General features: G+C 33.1%; 1 protein-coding gene across 3 annotated transcripts in view; it reads left to right on the forward strand.

Annotated features, from left to right (window-relative positions):
• The window catches only part of LOC135138742 (uncharacterized), a 340,017-nt gene that overhangs the window by 26,957 nt on the left and 289,726 nt on the right, over nucleotides 1-23,334 (forward strand). The gene's annotated exons all lie outside the window — the stretch shown is intronic.

Raw genomic sequence — 23,334 nt, forward strand, 5'->3', positions numbered from 1 at the left:
TCCCGCTTCATTCAATGGACAAACGACAATTCAGTGAAGACCGTAAATGAAACCGTTCTGCTTGCTTATTTTCAAGAGCTAACTGCGGATTTTTTTCCGAATTCGTTGTGGACTAAATTTCCTATGTTAAGGAAAGAATTAATGGTTAAAAAAGTGGTGAATAGTGCTAAAAAGTTTTCCCAATTGGAGGCCTATTTGAAGCAACGCTCAAAAGGCTACCAACCAAAAAAATCAAAGGTACTAACACGGGAACAGGTCTTAACGTTTCTTAAAAACGCTTCAGATGAATCTTTTCTGATGATTAAAGTCGCTTTGGTGATGGGTGTGTTTGGAACATGTAGAAGGGATGAGCTTGTAAAAATGAAGCGCAGCGATGCTCGTGATATGGGTGAGCACATACTCGTCAATATACCAGCTTCGCCACAGTGCCAGAAGTATACGTGGATGATAGCGAATGTTCCAAACGGAAGAATGCTCGTTTAGTTTCTGGCGTAAACAAGTCAGTTGACATCAAAAAGTAAAGTCAATTTTCAAGTGTTACAGATTCCAAAGGTGTTAATTTTTCAGGTCACTTTACTAATTGTACTTTTGAAATAAAGCAAAAAGAATAAATTTATATAAAGTACGTTATTGTTCCATTTTTATCATTACTCTTACTATAATTTCTGAATATTGAAAAATAACGCCCTAGGACCTATTAATTTCAAAAATAACGCCCTAGACCGTTATTTACATTGTAACGCGTATTAAATAAAGGTTGTTATTGAAAAATAATAATAAAGGATGACATAAATATGTATATTGTACAATTAACAAAGAAAATAAAAAAATTAAAAAGAAAAATTATTTTTTTTTTATTTATTTTTTATTTTATTGATTAACGTTACCCAACAGGCCGGAGACCCAATTACAGGGTAACGGGGGACATACACAACACCCAGAGCAGGGCGGGAATCGAACCCACGACCCAAGGTGTGGCAGGCAAGCGCGATGCTACCTAACCCACCCGGGTCCAATTAAGCAGAATTTAAGCAGAAATTAAACAAAAATGTCGTCAAAGATGCGATCAGCCGCCTTGCACATGAGGTTGATGGGAGCTCTGCGCAGCACGTCGGTTCTTGCAGCCGGGGGACGAAATGAAACATCAGATCTCGAAGAGATGCGTGGAACATAAATTGGAATTTTTGAAAGTAAAAATTCACAATCGATTTGATTATGCAACAGTTTGTATACGAATTTAGCGTAACTTTGATCCCTCCTATAGCTCAACGAGACCATATCATGTCGATGTAATAGGTGAGGTTGATCAATACCGATCTCAGGGTAAATGCCATCCACCTTAAATGACAGGAACTTCAAAAAGCGACGACGAATTTTATCCAAAGCAATTGCATGCGATGCATAAATGGGGCACCATATAAGGTAGGCATATTCAACTTTGCTCAAAACATAGGAATAATAAAGTTTTTTGATCAAACTGATATCTGAGAAGTATTTGCTGATACGCATGACAAAGCCCAAGGATTTAAGCGATGAACTACACACATTGTCAAGGTGTGGAAGAAGAGTGAGTTTTTGCATCAAACCACACTCCAAGATCTTTCATACTATGCGTTTTCTCGAGCAAATGATCATCTACATAGTAAGAGGTATTAAGGGGTGTCAGAGTCCGCGTATAATTAACCGTACAACACTTATCCACATTCAGATTGAGTTTGAACCTTTCGCACCACTGAATAATCCTATTTAAATTTAATTGAAGCAAGTTCATATTTCCCACTGAAGAGATCTCATGATAAAGTTTTACATCATCCGTATAAGCTAAAGCTGGGCAAGACAGTTGCAATAGAAGATCATTAATAAATAGAATAAACAATAGAGGACCAAGGTTGGACCCTTGCGGAACCCCAGATGCGACGATGAATTCACTCGAGGCGTAACCATTGTAAACAACATAAGCAACTCGATCGTACAAGTAAGATCGAATCAGTGCCAGAGCACTATCAGTAAGTCCAAAGTAGCTAAGTTTATGTAATAGGATATTTTGCTGAATTGTATCAAAAGCTCGGCTAAAATCCGTATAAATAATGTCGACCTGACCACGATTATCAATCTTTTCAACAAGATACTGAGTGACTGTAGCAAGATTCGTAACTGTTGAACGGCCAGAAACAAAACCATGTTGTTGTGATGAAATGTTTAGTTAAATATAAGAAACTGTTTTGACAGAAGGTAAAACAAGTTGAGAATCATAGCGCACCATTTAATAAGAGTAGGAAATAAATTTGACAATTAGTGGAACACAATTGATGAAAGACAAAAAGTCAAAAGAAAAACACTATTTTATGATGTACATCTTTGTATACCTACATATAGTCTGTATGCTGATAGATTGACTGACAGAAAAGTTACTAGAAATTAAGGAGCGCGCGAAAATTTAAAAATTTAATTTTCTTATTTAAAATTTTGCGCACTACTAAATTTTAATAAAGCAATGAATTTTGAAGAAACTTTACAGCATTCTAAATAAAGTATGTTTAATCTCTTATAATTCGAGATATCTTATTATTAAGGTCTGAATTTTTAATTTAAATTGCTATACAAGAACTTTGTTAATAGAACTTTATTTCTTCATATATCATTTTCAGCAAAATTAAAATCGCCATCACTCTCATCTGTCTCTACGTTTAAATTTATTATAATATTATTTACTTTTACAAACTTTTCTTTGTCCCAATAGGTTTTAATCATATTTTCTGTATGTTTAACATAGCTTTTCCATTGTTCCGGTGTTACATTTTGTAGGGCTCGGTTCCAGGCATCAAGTGGGTTTTTAGATTTTAAAACGTCTTTGTCGTAGAAACGTTTTGTTTGACTCCATACCATCTCTATGGGATTAAATATACAATGGTATGGAGGCAAATGTAAAACATCATGACCAGCTGCAGTAATAATATTGTCTACTACATACACTGGATTTTTATAATGAGCTTTACATAGCTTTAACAGTGTATCTTTTTTATGCAACTCTGAAAATGCGATACAGTTCTTTTGCAGCCACAATTGAAGATCAACTTTTTTCCACGTCGTTGTAGGTCGCTTTTCTTCAAGTCGACTATGGTAACTGGCGTTGTCTAAGACTATTATACTAGGTTCTTCCAGTTTTGGTAACAAATCGTTTTGCAGCCACTTTTCAAAATTTTCAGCGTTCTATTTTTTTTCTACAAATCCTTCTTCGTTACCAGCATTGATTATAATGTATCTACCTAAAATTGTTTTGAGGTAACTTCAGTATTAGACATAAATGCATTGATCCTGTATTAGCGTAAATTAAACTCAGTGTAGTAGATACTCTACCGCCGTCTCCAGAAGTTCTTTTGACAGAACGTAGATCCTCATCCTGCCATGATCTCCTAACGGTTCCATTTGAAAATACCCAAGTTTCATCCAAATATATGAAAGGTTTTTTCTCTGCAGAATTAACATTCTCCATATATTTTGATAGAAATACTTTCCTCAGCGCTACAACATGTGGTTTTTCCATTAAAGCACGTCTGCTATCATCTTTTCTGTATGAAAATCCCAAATTCTTTAATAGAAGTGCTAAACTAGATCTTTTATATGTGTAGATAAATTCAGCTGATAATTCTGCTCCCAAGGTATCCAAATTTACATGAATTCCTAGAACAAATTTAATGTAATTAAAATTTATTGTATCTATTTGAATTGAATCTCTGGGAATCTATAGAATAGTTAAGTTCAAATTCTAGTTGGAAGAAAATTGCGTCAGAAAAGTTAAATTTGATGTAATTAGTCTTACTGTTTTGCACCATATCGTACAATACAAGACGAACTTCTCGTTTGATGTTTGGATCCAGGTCAGATGTTGCTTTTTTTGGACGTTTTCGTTTTATTTTTCTTGCAGTTGTATCAGTAAAATTTTTATACTTTATTACTTGGTTCCTACTAATTCCGAGACATTTAGCTGTGATCTATAAACATTCAAATACCCATAAGAAACCATGCATACAACTGCACAATTTGTTGACCTCAGCTGGCGATCCCAAGCATAGATTTTTATTTTTGAAGAAAGCGTAAGCATTTGCAATCATCTTTTGCGCCACAGTATTGTCTATTACTGTTAAGTAATTTCGCTTCATTTGGTTTTCCTAAAAAATATACACATGAAGCCTTTTAAATAAGCCATCATACACTTACCTGGGCAATATTACTCATTATTAGATCGTTATTGTTTATGAAGTTTATATTTTTGTCTAGGTAGGTTTGTATTTACCCACAACACTAGTTCACAGATAACACAATTTTAACTTAACTTACAAATATTATAATAAACACATCACTATACGATTAATGTAACCCAATACAAAAATCTAAAGCACAACATAAATTCTAAAAACCCGAAAAAATGTAATTTTTAATTTAAACGATTGAAACCAACGCATGCGCGTCTAACCTCAATGACATTTGTCAAAAAATTCAAGGCTGCAATTCACCAAACTACAATTCGCGCGCTTAATTCTTGGGACTTTTGTGATCTATGGATATTTAAAATAGTTGAATCTATCACTGGAAATACTATACCTATATCCTTCTTCTGTTTTCAGATATTGTAAAGATTTGTATTGCTTATTAATTAATTAATTAATTTATTTATCCATTCTTATATTTAAACTTATTTTTGAGATTTACAAAATTTTCACATCTATGGAAAACATAGCCACAAACTAAATAAGTCACTTTTTTTTATGGCTACATATTTCAATTGAATAAACTAATTTGACATGACGACTTCTTTTATAATTATTTTGTTTATAGTTTTTTCTGAAGTACGATTTTCGGATTTTTTAACTTGCATGAAATTTATTTTATTCTATTCAAACAAAATTTGAACTTTTGATAGATTATTTTGATAGTGTTCCAAATTTTAATTAGTTGACGACCACATAAATGCAAACTCGATCAGTCAATATTTTACGAAAACTTTTCAAGTATATTTTCAGGCAAACTCAGCTAAGCTTCAACTTTTACTTTATGTGAGTCATCATCTAAATATATTTGGCGTTATGTAACTATGAATTTCAGTACAAATTTTTTTCGTGAGGCCTTCACAACAATACGAAGAGAACTGCAGCAAAAACTGGCATACGTCGTATTATCAAACTTTAAAAAAATACAAACAAAACACATAAACTAAGGTAAGTAAAAATATTTTAAAATTAACTTTATAAATTTGGTTTAACATTTCAGTACAGGTGTTTCCATAGTTAAAAAAAAAAAGTGGAACCAAAACTGCTGTTATTCATTAAGAACTAATATTGGAACTGGATAATATAACCACGCATGACACAACTTCCTTGTCTATGGAACTGGATCCGCTTTTACGACCAACCAGGTAATCGCCCGCTAACCTACCCCTTCCTTCTGGGAAGTGACCAGGGGGTGGACCAAGAGTCGTCTCCGAACATCCGACGAGAACAGTATGACGAGTACACTTGTATATAGCAAATAGTTGTTGATGTTGTAAATAAACATATAAAAGCACATTCCATCGTTTTCGTGAATATTGCGCTAATATAATTTTGGTCCTTCGAGCCGGATATGCAAGCCGAACGTGCAAGTTTCACGTGTTAGTGTAATTAATCAGCTCTGCAAGATTCAAGTGCACGTAACCGCAACATCAGCAACAGCAAGTTCGCGTTACCGCAATATCAACAACAGTTCCACGAGGCCAGCATCAGGTCAACAGAAACAACACAGGTCAGATCCTTTTTTCATCATCCTTATTTTACACGGTGTACCTTTATTTTGGTGTCAACAAACGCATTCATAATCTCTTCAAATCGTAACCATGTCAGAATCATATATAAAGAAACGGGCACAGATTATCAATCGTCTCGAGCGAATCGCTTCATTTGTTGCTACAAGTAATGACATTAGTTTAATTAAGGCTAGTTATCAAATAGCTCGAGACACATTCAAAGAATTTAATATAATTCAGGACAATATTGAAGAACTAGTACCATTGGGCAGTTTTGCTGCACAGAATTTGGAAAGAGTTAAATTTGAAGATACTTTTCAACTATCGCCAAAATGGAATTATTAATTGAACAAGATAATCTTTAATCTTTATTGATCATTCTACAGGTAAAAACCCAGTTACAGAGATCAAAGTGTACAATATAAAATACAATAACACAATAAAATGACAGGGTATATATAATGGAGACAACAGAACGTTTCACGTTTCCACAACACTTAAAGCGGCACGAGCATGATTTAAAATCGAATTTATTGAGTCATGGTGTAAATCACAATCTTGACAAAGAACGTTGTATGTGGACATCAATACTGCTACTGGAGCTTTGACTGCTACATTGGTACGGCTGTAAGAGAGCTTGAACAACGGAGCGTAACGCAGCCCAGGACGAGGAACATTAAACCGAAGGGAACCCAAGATAAAAGGGCAATCAATTTTACCATGAGCTAACTTATATAGGAAACGCAAGACTGTTAACATTCTTCTAGTTTCTAGAGAAGAAAATTCAAATATATTCAAGAGAATATTGTAATGGATGCCATGTACAGGATAAGCACCGTCCATTCTGAAGGCGAGAAATTTTAAAAAACGTCGTTGCACTTTTTCAATGGACACATTATATGTTCTATAGATGGGGTACCAGATCAACGCACCATATTCAAGGTGAGGTCGCACCAATGAGCAAAACAGAGTATTCAAAATGGTCAAATTGGTAAAATTTCGACAGTGTCTATATATAAAACCGTAGATTTTGAATGCCTTATTGATAGCATTAAATATATGCTCTTTAAACATAAGTTGAGCATCAAACAGGATACCTAGATCTTTGAAATTGAAATTGAGGCCAAAAATGCAAGGGTCAGTTCTGGAAGCAAATCGGAAGCACAAACGAATCCAAAATTAAAAATTAACCTACCCACAATTGAATTACCTGAGTTCAACTGTAATTACGCAGACTGGTTTTCCTTCCGAGATGTTTTCGAATTTCTCGTTCATAATAATGAAAATCTCTGCAATCTTGAAAAAATGCACTATTTATGCTCAACATTAAAAGGCGAAGCGCTCCGTGCTATCGATGCGCTTACAATATCAAGTGCTAATTACAATTCGGCTTGGGATCTTATAACAAAACGCTTTGAAAATCATCGTCTGTTGATAGAGGCACATGTACGAAACATTTTAAATGCTCCCACATTAACAAAAGGTTCTTATGACTCTTTACGTAAATTAATTGAGGACGTAAAAATTAACTTGGAAGCTCTTAACTGCCCATTCACAATGGACATAAGGCATAACAAGTACATAAAGCTTACATAAATACATAAAGTTGAAACGATGGAAAACGTGTACCCCTGTTCACAGTGGACGAACGTAATTCTTATGCTTATGAACGTTTTATGTAATCCTTGTGTGTCAAAATTATGTTAAAATCTAGGGACTCTTGAATGCTGCTATTGAATTCCCTTTGACAGTTGACACTTGGCACTTCACACCTTTGATTATCTATATTAATAAAAATGAATCGCCGAAATGTATGTACGCCCATAACTTGAGAATGGCCGCACCGAATCGGACGATTCTTTTTTTTGCGTGTTCCTTATCGTCAGGAGGTTTATATGTAAGAATATTCATGAAAAATGAGACCGGTTAAAGATAAAAAAATTTTAAAAATTTTGCACGGGAATCGCCATTTCGAATCAATTTAAATAGTTGGCCATTCCTGACGGATCTGTCGCCTGACTGACGTGTCACACAAAACTATTTCTTCCGTGCGATTGTGAAAAGTATTATTGCATTTCAAGTCGTTGTTTGTTTTTTCGTAACAAAAAACGTCGTTTATTTCAAGAAAAGTGTTCGTTAAAGTGAATTCAGTTACGCATTGCGAAAGTTTCTTATTAATTTTGATCTGCCATTCTATTTACCTATGTTCACTTTGTTGGTTTCGACAAAACCTCAAACTTTACCGTTATTCGAGGATTTATTAATTTGAAGTTTTCGATATTTTAAAATTCTCAAGACAAAATTTACAGATTTGATTGAAAATGTGAAAATAATTCTGTGTCGTTTTATGAAGTTCATTACAATGCCGAGAAGACGACAAGCTGACATAGGTCCACGAAGTCGATCAAATATGCAACGAACTACCTCAGGTGCAAATGGCAATGATTTATTTCATGGGTAATTCGGATACGGAAGTTGATCAGCGTTGTGCTCATAATCAACATTGAGGCGAGACATTGGGTGGTATGGTAAGCATTCGGTTTTGTTGTTCCTGATTAACTCAATAAAATAAATTCACGCATTCATTAATTTTTTTGAGTCACCCTGTATATGGAAAACGAAAAAATTTAAATGGAATGATAAATCACAAGAAGAAACTCACCATATTTTGTACATTTTAGATAGAATTTATTCAACAAAATTTTGTGGTGACGTCATAAATTTTTTTAGGGGGGACGACCAAATACATTTTGATAAAACATTTACCATGCTTATGATAATTTTAAAACATCTTTAAGATTTCATAGCATTCGGTTTTGTAATTCCTGAGTAAATCAGTAAAATACATTTACTCATTAATTTTTTTTTTTTGGGTCACCTGTATATGCAAATCCAAAATATATTAATGGAGTGATATATCACAAGTACATATTTTGCACATTCTAGATAGGATTTATTCGGCAAACTTTTGAACTGACGTCATCAAGTTTTTGGAGGGGATAACCAAATATATTTTGACTAAAGATTTATGATGCTCTTTAGAGCCTTAAAACATCTGCAACATTTCATAACATTCCGGTTAGCAGATTCAAAATTAAATTTCAAAATGTTGTTTTATAATTTTGATTTTTTTCCAAAAATCTGGACGTTTCGGGTAGAAACTCAATTCGGAGTCGTAAAACACTACGTTCTTTTATACAATTTAAAACCGATTTACTATGTACAATTTTGAAGTGACGTCATCGCATTAGTGGTGGGGATGATTAGACAAATTTTGGTTAGCGTTTTACCATCTACATGATATTCCTAATATAAGTACAAAATTTCACAACAATCGGTCCAGTACTTTCGGAGATTATCTGTCTAATAAAAATCCGGGATGGCAGACAGACGGACAGACGGACAGACAGACGGAAATGGGAGACCTATTTCTTCGTCTTCTAGGGATCATGAAAGATCAAGAAAAGGTAAAAGTAGAGAGTCGGCCGACGGACTCGATTACAATACTTCCTTTGCTTACGCTCGGGAAGTAAAAATATGAATGCAATGATAAATTACGAATATATACTGAAGATTTTTTGCACATTTTAGATAGAATTTGTTCGGCAAAATTTTGAGATGACGTCATCAAGTTTTTGGGTTTGATAAACAGATATATTTTGATTAAAAAGCTACCATGCTTACAGTAACTTTAAAACGTCTGCAATATTTCAAAATTTTCAGTTTTGCAATTCTTGATTCAGTCAATAAAATAAATTGACCCAGTGATTAATTGTTTTGGGACACCCCGTTTAAGCAAAAGTAAAAAAATATTAATGCAGTGATAAATCACAAGTAAAAACTCATCATATTTTGCACATTTCAGATAGGATTTATTCAGCAAAATTTTCAGGTGACGTCATCAATTTTTTAGGCGGAATGAACAAATACATTTTAATAAAAAAATTACCATGCTTATGATAACATTAAAGCATCTCCAAGATTTCAGAACATTCGGTTTTGCAGTTCCTGATTAAATCAATAAAATTAATTCATCCATTCATTATTTTTTTTGAGTCACCCTATATAAGCAAATCTAAAAAATATGAATGGAATAATAAATCACAAGTATAGACTCATCCTATTTTGGACATTTTAGATAGGATTCATTTGGCAAATTTTGGGCTGAAGTCATCAATTTTTTGGAGAGGATAAGTAAATATATTTTGAATAAAAATTAATTATGCTTATCATATGTTTAAAACATCTGCAAGTTTTCAAAGCATTCGGTTTTGCAGATTCAAAATTAAATTGTAGGTGAAACGAAGTTCACCGGGTCAGCTAGTATTATATAAATTATAATCAAAGCTTCACACTGCCAGTCTGTTCTGTACTGCGAGTTGCCAAATTCGAATATCGTATGAAATTGTAGGTTAGATATTTTGATTGACTCAGTTTGAGGTTAGCTGTTTCACAGTCAGAATTTAATGTCAAAAACTAATTTGTAAAAATCCTTTATTTGTCTTAATTATTTTTATACCAAAATTTGAGGTAGAACTATGCGCCTTTAATAAATCTGGGATTATGTTTTAATCAAAAAAGTGTCAAGCGACACAGCACTTTTTACTTCCCGAGCGTAAGCAAAGGAAGTATTGTAATCGAGTCCGTCGGCCGACTCTCTACTTTTACGTTTTCTCGATCTTTCATGACCCCTAGAAGACGAAGAAATAGGTCTACCATTTCCGTCTGTCTGTCCGTCTGTCCGTCTGTCCGTCCGTCTGTCCGTCTGTCCGTCCGTCTGTCCGTCTGTCCGTCTGCCCCCGGATTTTTATTAGACAGATAATCTCCGAAAGTACTCGACCGATTGTTGTGAAATTTTGTACTTATATTAAGAATATCATGTAGATGGTAAAACGCTAACCAAAATTTGTCTAATCATCCCCACCACTAATGCGATGACGTCACTTCAAAATTGTACATAGTAAATGGGTTTTCAATTGTATAAAATAACATAGTCCTACACATGTAGTTTACAACTCTGAATCGACTTTTCACCCGAAACGTCCAGATTTTTGGAAAAAAAATCAAAATTATAAAACAACATTTTGAAATTTAATTTTTAATCTGCTAACCAGAATGCTTTGAAATGTTGCAGATGTTTTAAGGCTATAAAGAGCATCATAAATCTTTAGTCAAAAAATATTTGCTTATCCCCTCCAAAAACTTGATGACGTCAGCTCAAAAGTTTGTGGAATAAATCATATCTAAAATGTACAAAATATGATGAGTCTGTACTTGTGATCTATCACTCCATTCATATTTTTTGGATTTGCATATACAGGGTGACTCAAAAAAATTAATGAATGCGTAAATATATTTTATTGATTTAATCAGGAACTACAAAACGGAATGCTCTGACATCTTGCAGATGTTTTAAGGTTATAAAGAGCATAATAAATGTTTAGTCAAAATATATTTGCTTATTCCCTCCAAAAACTTGATGACGTCAGCTCGAAAATTTGCCGAATAAACCATATCTAAAATGTACAAAATATGATCAGTCTGTACTTGTGATCTATCACTCCATTCATATTTTTTTGGATTTGCATATACAGGGTGATTCAAGAAAATAAATGAAAGCGTAAATTTATTTTACTGATTTACTCAGGAACTACAAAACCGAATGCTTCGAAATCTTGAAGATATTTTAAAATTATCATAAGCATGGTAAATTTTTGATCAAAATGTATTTGGTCGTCCCCCCTAAAAAATTTATGACGTCACCACAAAATTTTGCTGAATAAATCCTATCTAAAATGTACAACATATGGTGAGTCTCTTCTTGTGATTTATCATTCCATTCAAATTTTTTCGATTTGCATATACAGGGTGACTCAAAAAAATTAATGAATGCGTAAATTTATTTTATTGATTTAATCAGGAACTACAAAACCGAATGCTTTGAAATCTTGCAGATGTTTTAAGGTTATAAAGAGCATAATAAATTTTTAGTCAAAATATTTTTGGTTATCTTCTACAAAAAACTGATGAGGTCAGCTCAAAAGTTTGCCGAATAAATCGTATCTAAAATGTACAAAATATGATGAGTCTGTACTTGTGATTTATCATTCCATTCATATTTTTGGATTTGCATATGCAGGGTGACTCAAAAAAATTCATGAAGGCGTGAATTTATTTTATCGATTTAATCAGGAATTACAGAACCGAATGCTTTGAAATCTTGGGAATATGTTAAAGTTATTATAAGCATGGTAAACTTTTGTTCAAAATGTGTTTGTTCGTCCCTCCTAAAAAAATTGATGACGTCACCCTTAAATTTTGCTGAAAAAATCCTATCTAAAATGCAAAAAATATGATGAATTTGTACTTGTTATTTATCATTCTATTCATATTTTTTAGATTTTCTTAAGAGGTGGTTCAAAAAAATTAATGAAGTCAATTTATTTTATTGATTAAATTAAAGGCAACACTTATTATTAGTATTACACCCCAACCAACCCAATTTGGTAGACACAAAATTTGTTAAAGGAAAAACTCGGTTGAAACATAAGGGTAGCACGCTTATTTACATCGACTTTAACATTACAGACCTACATTTGTTTTATGCGCCCACTTGGTTCCGCGAATGTGAAATAGACATGTTTATAATCAACCAATTGTGAATTTCACCGTCAAGAATTAAAATAAAACCCAATGTTTTATATAATAAGCGGAAGTCGAGGCAATAAAACCGATGGTCGTTTTGTTTACAGTTTCTCTGTTTGACTCTCACGTATGCTGTTACGCTTGTCATCTTAAATTAAGAATGTTTATACATAAACGATTTTCAGTTGCCTCTCATATTACACTGATATTACTAGACAGCGGATTTCTGTCGGGCTACGTCACGATTATAGGTGGGGAAGCGCTGGATCGCCGGGACTCAGTAGCGGGTGATAGATAATCACTGAATTTAATCAGTACTAATTCCATAAATATAATTAACGATTTATTAACCCAAACGGCTAAGTAAATGAGAACGGGAATTAACAGCAGAGTGCAACGAAACAGCGTTATTCTAATCTCAAATAAACGAAGTGCAGTCCGTAACTGCAATGAATTGGCATCCCGTACGAGCCGTACCGAGTTTGGCCTTGCCTAACCGGACAGAAATCCGCTCTCTACATATTACACACCGACGTCGTATACGTGAGTAAATTGTTTCGTTATTTTATTGATTATAAGAAATCAATATTCAAAACGACCCAATTCATTTTCCCGAAAATTTGGGAATACATACAAAAATTTTATTCTTAGTATTACACTACATCTATCCCAACTGATATACGTGTCCTTGCAAAAATGTTGATGACGTCATCACAATTTTTTTTTAAATTCCCACTACAAAAATGTAATGAGAAAAAAAAACACAATAGGCATGCAGTCGTCAAGTTTCCGACAGCGAGGGAAGTACTGTCTAAACTCTTTAGACCAATTTTTTTAATTGGATGTGCAGTGCTTTGTTTCTTTGTAATTAACCTACAAACTTAGTATTTTATAAGCGTCAATTTTGGCTTTATAATGTATTTACTCCAGTAAAACAAGGAAAGTACACTATTTTATTTGGAAAAAAAGAAAATAGATCGTGGCGCACAAAAGGTGGGCTCTTGTCTTAAGAGCTTAATACCTACTGAAAATTTTACCAAAAAGGATATAACAGAACTGACTCTGTGGTCTGACTCTTGTGGGCGTCAAAATAGTAATATAAAAACTGTATTCATGCTAAAATCAATTTTATAGCAACATTCTACTTAACAAACGATTTATTTCAACTTTTTTGTTTCGGAAGATAGTTTTTTACCAAATGACAAAGATTTTGGAGTCATTAAGTAGGTATATACGCCACAAGATTACGCCAATATTATGTTAAATTGTAGAAAGAATAATCCACTTATTGTTTAGTTTATGCAGAAAGAACATTTTTGTAGTTAAACCGATTTAGAGTCTAGTGTCACAAATAGAAGGCATACATGAACAAAAAATTAGACGCTTGAAAACAATATCAATATAACTTACTAAAGATAAACCGCTTTCTATTTTTATGACAAAAGCATTTTGTTACCTCCGTAAATGTGTTTGTTATCTTTGGATTTTGCAAATAATAATTGATTTGTTGTGGACCTATGTGTTCCTCGCATTGATGAGATCTAATCTATACTATTTTATCTACTAGATCTTCGCTTCAAAGCTTTAATTTGTGTAACTTCCTGGTAAAAATCGCACATATTCAAGGTAATTAGTAGTTTTTATTTATTATATTTCTTGCAACAGCTGATTAACTGAAACAAAACCTACCACTTGTATTTGTACCCGTGGCCTTCCTCTGTCTGTCGGCTGGTTAGTCACCCTGATAGGCCCCTGGGTGCGAAGCTGTGTATCCCCGTTTTTTTTCCTTATACATATTTATTGTTGCATAAACTACTATTAATTATGAGAGAAAGACAGGGTCAGCACCTACGCTAAACTGTGACAGCTGTCAAGGCGTCTTGCACTTCAGTTGCGTTGGGTTGTCAGAAAACGAAATCAAACTAACTAGATCGAAATGAAAGTCCATAAAGCTGGTATGCAATTCTTGTAATGGTAATATGGCTATGTTCAAAAATCTTCAAACAATGATTTCATCGTTACAAGCAGAATTCGCTGCGTCTCTAAACCAGTTAAAAACCGATTGTGAAACTCAAATAAATGCTCTTAGGGAATCTATCAACAACCAACAGTTGCAGCACTCAACTCAGCAGTTTGAAGGTGTGGTCCAGGAAGTTTATGAATGACAAAAGAGGGGCAAAAACTTAATCATATATGGTGTTCCTGAACAGGAGGAGGGCGTTCAAAGGATGGAAAGTGACTGTGAATTAGTTTCTAACGTGTTAAAAGCGGTTAGACCAGACTTTATAGTTCCGCAGGATCTAAAAGTTTATCGTTTAGGTCAACATACACGAGAAGCTGCTCATAGTAGACCAATTAAAATTACTTTAGCTGATGAATCTGAAGTCGTTAAATTTATTCGTAACAACAGAATTCAAAAAAATAATGCAAACTTCAATAATATATCTTTGGCACCAGATCGCACGATTAGACAGCGCGAACATTATAAGCAGTTGAAACGGGAACTTGATAACAGAACTAATAATGGAGAAGCTAATCTCAGAATTCGCTACATTAATGGCACTCCAAAAATTGTTCATTTAAACTAGATTCAACACCCAGTTACAAAGCCCTTAATTGTATTTATCAAAATGTTCGTGGTTCGAGATCTAAGGTAGTCGATTTTTTCAATGCGATATCTTCTGCAAATTTTGACATAATAGCAATAACTGAATCATGGCTAAAAAACGACATCAGCGACTCTGAAATATTTCCGCATAACTACGTAGTATTTCGCAAAGATCGAATAACTGAAGGTTCCAAGGTCAGTAGGGGAGGTGGTGTAGTGCTAGCTTTCAAAGATACACTATCGACAACTAATTTGGACTTGTCTATTTTTAATGAAATGTTACCAATGATAGATATAGTGGGTGCTAAGCTACAAGGTACTAATTTTGTGAAGTTGTATGTTTTACTTATATATTTACCGCCTTCAACTTCTTTCGATGACTTCAGCTTATTCTTTGATCTTCTAAGTTCGTTGAAAATTCTTGGGGATGACAAAGTACTGATACTAGGTGACTTTAATACGCCTTCGTTTAATACATCTACACCAGACAGATTTGGCAATATAATAAATTATTTCAAGGAATTTCAGGACATTAGTCAATACAACAACATACCAAATCATCTTAATCGCTTATTAGATTTGGTCTTTGCCAATCTTAATATTCAGGTAGAGAAATGTTTGACTCCTCTAGTTGATGAAGATCTGCATCATCCTACCTTGTTTATTAAACTGAATATAATTCCCAATAAGTCCACTAATTTTTGCATGAACCATAACGAAAAAAGTTATAATTTTAGGAGGGGCAACTTTCCTTTATTGTATAGCTTAATAGCTTCCACTGACTGGTCGAGTTGTGACTCGTGCGATGATGTTGAAATTGCCTAGGTACACTATTTTTCAAAATTTATTACATCAAGCTTTTAACGCAAGTGTTCCTAAACTGCAAGTTAACCGATCTCGGAAAGCTTACTATCCGCCCTGGTTTACTTCAGAAATTATTAGAAGTCTTCATACTAAAAACAAAATTTTAAAGCAATACAAAAAATTCAAAACGCAATATTATTATCAACTATTTAGCTGTCATCGAGCTAAAATTAAAACTCTCATGGCTACCGACTATAGAAGGTATATCTCAAATATGGAACTTGTTGTCTCAAGTGATCCAAAAAAAATTTGGTCATTTATCGAGTACAAGAAAGGTAGAACTAGGATTCCTGGGTCAATGGAGTTCAATAATGTTAAGTTGGAATCACCGCAGTCTATTGTGAATGCTTTTAGTGAATACTTTAGTAACGTGTATGTGAAATCAGACCCTAACAACTTACCATCTACTTTACACTTAATTCAAAATTTGAACCTAACAATCTCATACATATCGGAAGATGAAATAATAGATGCATTAAAGTCCTGTAAAAATACTATGACATCTGGACCTGACGGTATTCCAAGCTTCTTGTGGAAACGTTTTAAAAAATTTGGATATGGAAGAGATTTAATGCAAGTCAATTCACTCAGAAAACGTATTAAGAATGATATTAAAAAGGAATACACAAATTTCGTATCTCTCGCTGAACACAATATTAAAGGTGATCCTAAAAACCTGTGGAAGTATATTAACCTAAAAAAAAAAATGATACAAGTATCCCTGGTAATATGTATTATCAAGAGACCGAGTTAACAGATTCACAGGCAATAGTGAATCACTTCGCAGACAGAACTAAAGTAATCTGTGAATCACTTCGCAGATTACTTTAGTTCTGTCTTTACTTGTGATAATTCTCACAGTGATTCTGTGTTCGTCTGTGATAAGGGTAGTGATATAACTAACGTTTTACATAACTTTGTGATTTCCGACTGTGATATAAATCGTGCTGTGAAGAAAATTAAGCCCAATCTCACCATGGGTTCTGACGGGGTGCCAGCGTTCTTCATCAAGGATTGTGTCACATGCTTACTTCAGCCTTTGTGTTTTTTGTTTAATTTAATTATTTCTAAAGCTACTTTTCCTGATCGTTGGAAAACTGTTAAGGTTGTCCCTGTGTATAAAAGTGGTGACAAACACAATATACAAAACTACAGACCCATTGCTATCAGTGGCGGCTCGTGACCTAAAATTTTGGTGAGGCCACACCTTATGACGTAAAAATAGTTAAATACATATAATTTTTTTTTATATCTGTAAATTACTCTACTCTGTCAGTTGAAAGTGATACCTGAGATTAAAAAAATTTCCACTTCCATTTTCCCCACACTTGGCGACTTACTTAAGAAATTTGGAATTGTAAGTTGGTTCTATACGTCAATACTAGATGAAAATTTATTTTATCACGAATTCGGCGTCTTTTGATCACAGGAAATTTGAACATAAAAAAATATTAACAAAAATGCACCACATAATCAACTGTCCGGCAAGAACCGACGTGGAGGTGTAGAGTTTTCTTGCCAAGAAAGAAGGATAGGGCAGAATAGGAAACAAGAATGATAACAAGTGGAAGGTTTAAAACAAAGGGAAATAAAAAATGTGGCAAAACAATAGTAATATAAGTAAAATGAAAACTTAATAAAAATTGTAGTTTTCGAACAACCGCTTCAAAACCGTGGTAAATAACAAAAAAAAGATTTATAAATAATAATATAAACAATAACAATACTTATGGATTAATTTATCTTGTAGGTTGTATTTATTGAAATTATGTAGCAATTGAAATAAACCTTCAGAAGTTCGTCCAGAACTAACATCGAAAAACCCCATGAATCTTTCGACAATTTTACCGGAGATAACGTAACGAAAAATAACTGATAATTGCGATTTACAACTTATGTCAGTCGTTTATGACAAAAAAAATTGATTCAGCTAACTCGTTCTGAATCATTTTTGAAGTACCGGAAAACACGGGTTTATTGTCAGAATCTTTTTCCAAAAAATTTCCCATATAATTGTCATATCTATTCAACAATGGAATTAATTCTTTGAAATTTCCGCGATTGAAAGACGTTTCTGACTCGTCATGTCCTCTAAAGGTAAGCTCTTGTGTGCATAAAAATATAGCAACATCAATTAACCTTTTAATAATTTTCCTATTTTCGCGAACTTTGACATTAAAATTTTCTATTTCAATTTTGCGAGCAGAATCTAGAGTACTGGCAATATTCTGTTGGCCGAGAAGAACAAACTTGGAAGTAGATGATATGTGATCTTTACTTTTGGAATATTTTTCCAAGGAACGCGACAAATTTTTCAAATCTGCATATCAAGTTTCTCACCAAACCGATTTTCCACTGTTTTTTTGTTTCTCTCTTTGAATTAATGTTAAGCTTAAATCTGGACATGGACGTTTGCTTTACTTTACAAACAGTTTATCTTCGTATGTTAACTTATTGGAGGGACATTTATTCACGAGAAAGTTAATAACAACCGTGGAGATTACCTGAGTACCAGATGGGCCTGCGTCCATGTTCATTATTATTTAATTACAAATAAAATTAATCGGAGTATCCACAATCCACTACTTAACCAAGTACCGAACTCTTTAACGACAACGACTGAAATTTAAAATTTATGCAGTCTGCAAAATACAAAACGCACGTGCATGTGGACTGAGCTAAGAAGGAGAACCAATCAGATAAGAGCTGCGGCCGGCCTCAAAACTATCTGTCCTAAAGCATTTGATTCCCATAATAAACGGAACCGGTAATACTGTGCGTTGTAAAAACATCGAGCCTCCTATTCCCACATTTTAATCAACCCGTGAGGCCGGCCTCAACGCATGAAAATACATGATTGGTTAGAATAACGCTGCGCTTTTATTTTGTGGTTGGCATAGAAAGTTCAGTTGTCGCGGTAATTTTAAATTCCCCCGTACAAAAAAATCCATTTTTCATACTAATGGAAGAAAAACATTTTTTATGATTATGTATGGTGAGGCCCTGCCTCACCTGCCTCACCTGAGAAGCCGCCACTGATTGCTATCAAATCGAATTTTTCGAAGTTGTTCGAATCCATCCTATCGAACGTTTTGTATGGCCATGTATCACCCATGATCAGTACTTGTCAGCATGGATTTATAAAGAGTAGATCGACATCCACTAACCTTTGCGAATATGTCTAATTTATATCTAACGCGCTTGAAGCAAGAACCCAAGTTGATGTTATATACACAGACTTGTCAAAGGCGTTCGACACTGTTAAACATGATGTTCTTATTAATAAGCTTTTGTCTTTTGGTATATGTAATAACTTATTAAATTTATTCAGATCGTTATTGCTAAATCGTGAATAATATGTCGAATATCGTGGATTTCGTTCCTACAACTATCTTACTTCTAGTGGTGTTACACAGGGTTCAAACTTGGGACCTATTCTGTTTGTAATCTTCTTTAATGATGTATTCTTACAATTTAAATGTCAGGTGTTCGTATACGCTGATGACTTAAAAGTAGCGAATTGTATCTCTAACCTTGATGACTGTCGTACCTTACAATCTGATTTAGATAATTTTAAAGTGTGGTGTGATAACAACGGTCAAATCATCAATTAGAAAAAATGCAAACTTATAAGATTTACTAGGTCAAACACTAACATTCTGTATCAATATATGTTAAACAATACTGAAATTGTTACAGTCAGTCAAATAAAAGACCTTGGTGTCATTGTAGATTCGCAGTTGTCCTTCGTACCACATATAAACTATATTACTGATCATGCTATGAAAATGTCTGGTTTTATCTATAGAAACACCCTGCATTTCACTAATATTGATGTTTTACTCTCTCTTTACTTTGCGTACGTGAGATCCAAATTAGAATATTGTTCCATGGTATGGCATCCGTTGTATAATGTTCATATTAATAACTTAGAACGTATTCAACGGAAGTATTGGAAGCGACTTTATTTTATTAAGTACCGTGTTTATCCTGTAAGATCATTCAGTCATCCAGTATTATTATCGGCTTTTGGCTTGTGCTCATTAAAAGCAAGAAGAACTTTCGCAAATGTATTATTTTTATTTAAATTAATTAATGGCGTTATTAGTTGTAGTAGTCTTGTTAATCAGATCAAATTTCATGTGCCTAGATTAATTTCCCGTTGTCCATTAACTTTTGCTCTTAGCATTTGTCAAACAAATCAGCACATGAATGCCCCACTAAATAATATATGTGGATGTTATAATAACATACCGGAGGTCGATATATTTACGTTGGATATTAAAAAATTTTGTTCACAATGTAAAAGCGTCCTTGGTTGTTAGTTCGTAGTTTTATGTGTTACTATTTTGCTAAGTCTTCTTTATATTTATATTTATATATGTCTTCTATATTGATATTTTGTATTTATATAACTCTTACATTAATCCTGTTAGACACTAATGTCTGTTGGATATTAATAATATATTTATTTATTTATTTATTATTTATTTCTTCTTGAAAGACTGTGCATCGGTTCTTGCTAACCCGTTGTATTTGCTATTCAATTTAATACTTCGGCAATCTTCGGTTCCATCTCAATGGAAAAATGCTGCTATTTGTCCAATCTTTAAAAAGGGTGACAAAGCCAATGTAAAAAATTATAGGCAAGTTTGCTTAATATGCAATTTTGCTAAAGTTTTCGAGTCTATTATATATAAGCGCATTTATTCATCTGTTAGTCATTTGATCACTCCAGTTCAACACGGCTTCGTACAGAAAAGATCTATAATCTTCAATTTAGCCTGCCTATCGCAATTTGTATCTAAAGCTATTGACAATAACAGTCAAGTTGATGTGGTGTATACGGACTTCCAAAAAGCCCTTGATCAGATTGATCATTTTGTTTTGCTTAACAAGTTAAATGCCTTGGGTTTTTCTGCGGAACTACTAGCTTTGTTAAAGTTTTATTTGCTTGGTAGACAACAGTATGTGAGATATCGCAACTATACTTCTTCGACATTTTCACCATCTTCGGGAGTACGCCAGGGGTCCAATTTAGGACCTTTCCTTTTTTTTGCTGTTTATTAACGATTTGCCAGAAGTTGTTACTTGTGAAAGTCTCTTATTTGCCGATGATTATAAATTGTATGCTGAAATTAAATGGACAGAGGACGGTGAAGCTTTACAAGAGAACCTTGATGCAGTTTTGAGATGGTGCAACTTGAATCGACTGTCGCTAAATGTCTCTAAATGTAATGTTGCAACATATTCTAGAGAAAAACAAACCATTAACTATCCATATAATATTAACTCAGTCAATATAAATCGTTTAGAGTATATCAAAGACCTCGGCATTTTGTTTGATAATCAGTTTACTTTTGTTGGACACATACAAGACATGGTCAAAAAAGCTTTTAGAACTTATGGGTTTATATATAGGAATTGTCGTGATTTTTCTGACATACGTACTTTATTTCTGCTGTTTTTTTCTTTAGTTAGATGTAGGTTAGAGTATGAAGCAATTATTTGGTTTCCTATATACAAAATACATATTGTATTCATTGAATCAGTTCAAAGATCATTTTTAAAATTTGTGTGTTTGCTCTTAGACGGCTCGTACCCTGCAAGAGGCTTCGATCATGGGACTTTACTTTCTAGGTTTAATATTAACTCGCTGAGTACAAGAAGAATAATATTGATAGTCCGATTTTTGTATAATTTAGTTAATTATAAAATTAACTGTTCATCACTTTTAAATGAAGTAAATTTTGCTATTCCGCGTCAAGGCACACGGCATGTTTATACTTTTTATAGTTCGTTCAATAGAACCAATGCTATGTATAAATCCCCCATATCTTTAATGTGTAATTACTATAACCAAATATGTAGGAAGTTTGATATTAATTTTGACAAGGCGAGTTCGTTAAGCTGTGCTGTTATTGAAGAATTTGGTCTTTAAATTTAGGAAGTTTTACTTAATTTTGGTGCAGTTTATCCCGGTTTCTCTTTATTAATGTATTCTTTTTTCTTTTTTATAATAATTTCTAAATTAAGTATGTAACTTATGTACTCTCTCAATCACATATAGTTTAATTTTATTATTTCCTGTAAGTGGGTGTAAAACCTGTTGGAAATAAAGTTTATTTATTATTATTATTATTTATTACAAACAAAAAATTAAACGCTTGAAAACAAGAGTGATTAAACTTACTAAAGATAAACCGCTTTCTATTTTTATGACAAATAATCAGGAAAATCTACAATGAAGTTTTGTTGCATAAAAGCAAAAGACTTCTAAAAATTTTGGAAAATTGTCTACATTATGGCCCAATGGAAAAACAATATCGCGTAAAAAATTGGTAGATCTAGAAACACTATGTCCTTTTATTCCCGAGGATGCAAAACTCTTTTACAAAAACTTACGGGGAGTAAACTGTGAACTTTATGTGGAGGGTTTTTCAGATGATATCGATTTCGAATTAGGGGAAACAAATTTAACTTAATCATTTTTGTTTTTGTTTCATGGCATATGTTCCTTTTTGTAGCAGGTCATTAAATTAATATAAATATATATAATATTTTTCAAAAAATTACTTAGTGCCTTTTTACGGAATAAAAAAGATGTGGTGTCGTGGGACACCAGGTAGGAACGAAGTTCCTTCGGCTAATGTAGAATCGACACAATTTGCAAAAAAAAATCGTGCTCAATTTTATGTAGGTTTTCTTGATTTTTCTCTTAAATTTTGCTGATTAGTTTTTATTTAAGTACAGGAAAGTATTTAGGAAATTCAGTATTTTAGGAAATAATAAATTACGTAAAATAGGTAGAATTATCAAAATATATATATATATATATTTAAATGTTTGGAATTGAAGGGAGAATTTGTTTTAATTATTTAAATATTTTCATTAGTTTAGAGGATATCTTTGCTTTATAGCGTACCTTTCTTGCTTATTTTCATTTTTTTTTAGCTTTTTCGCGTTGTCTATACGCTTTTTGATACTCTGCTTTGGTTTTTGGTGGTTTTGCAGTACTAAAAATGATTAAATATAAATAGAATTATTAATAACATGTATATATATTTAGGACAGAATTAACTTTTAAAAAGAAATATTCACACACACGCACACACACACACACACACACACACACACACATATATATATATATATAATCTCTATGAAGTTTCGTAGTTTTTTGCTCAATTTTTCCGTATGACCCTCAAAACAGCAAGAAAGATAACCTAAAAAACCTTACAAAGATTTTAGTATGTACACACAATATTAACCAATGTAAAATATTTTATATTTATAAATAAACTAATACTTACGTATTTAATTCTTTTGCACTGAATAATTTCCCACTATTATCACTGTCAATTGCATTCAAGTCACTTGTTAGTTCACTTGCCATTGTTACTATATTTATTATTGTTTTGACGATGAGAACGAAAAG

The sequence above is a fragment of the Zophobas morio genome, unplaced genomic scaffold (assembly GCF_036711695.1).
Source record: "Zophobas morio isolate AGI-343-1 ecotype UQ-CSIRO unplaced genomic scaffold, CSIRO_AGI_Zmor_V1 ptg000030l, whole genome shotgun sequence".
Taxonomy (NCBI): Eukaryota; Metazoa; Arthropoda; class Insecta; order Coleoptera; family Tenebrionidae; genus Zophobas; species Zophobas morio.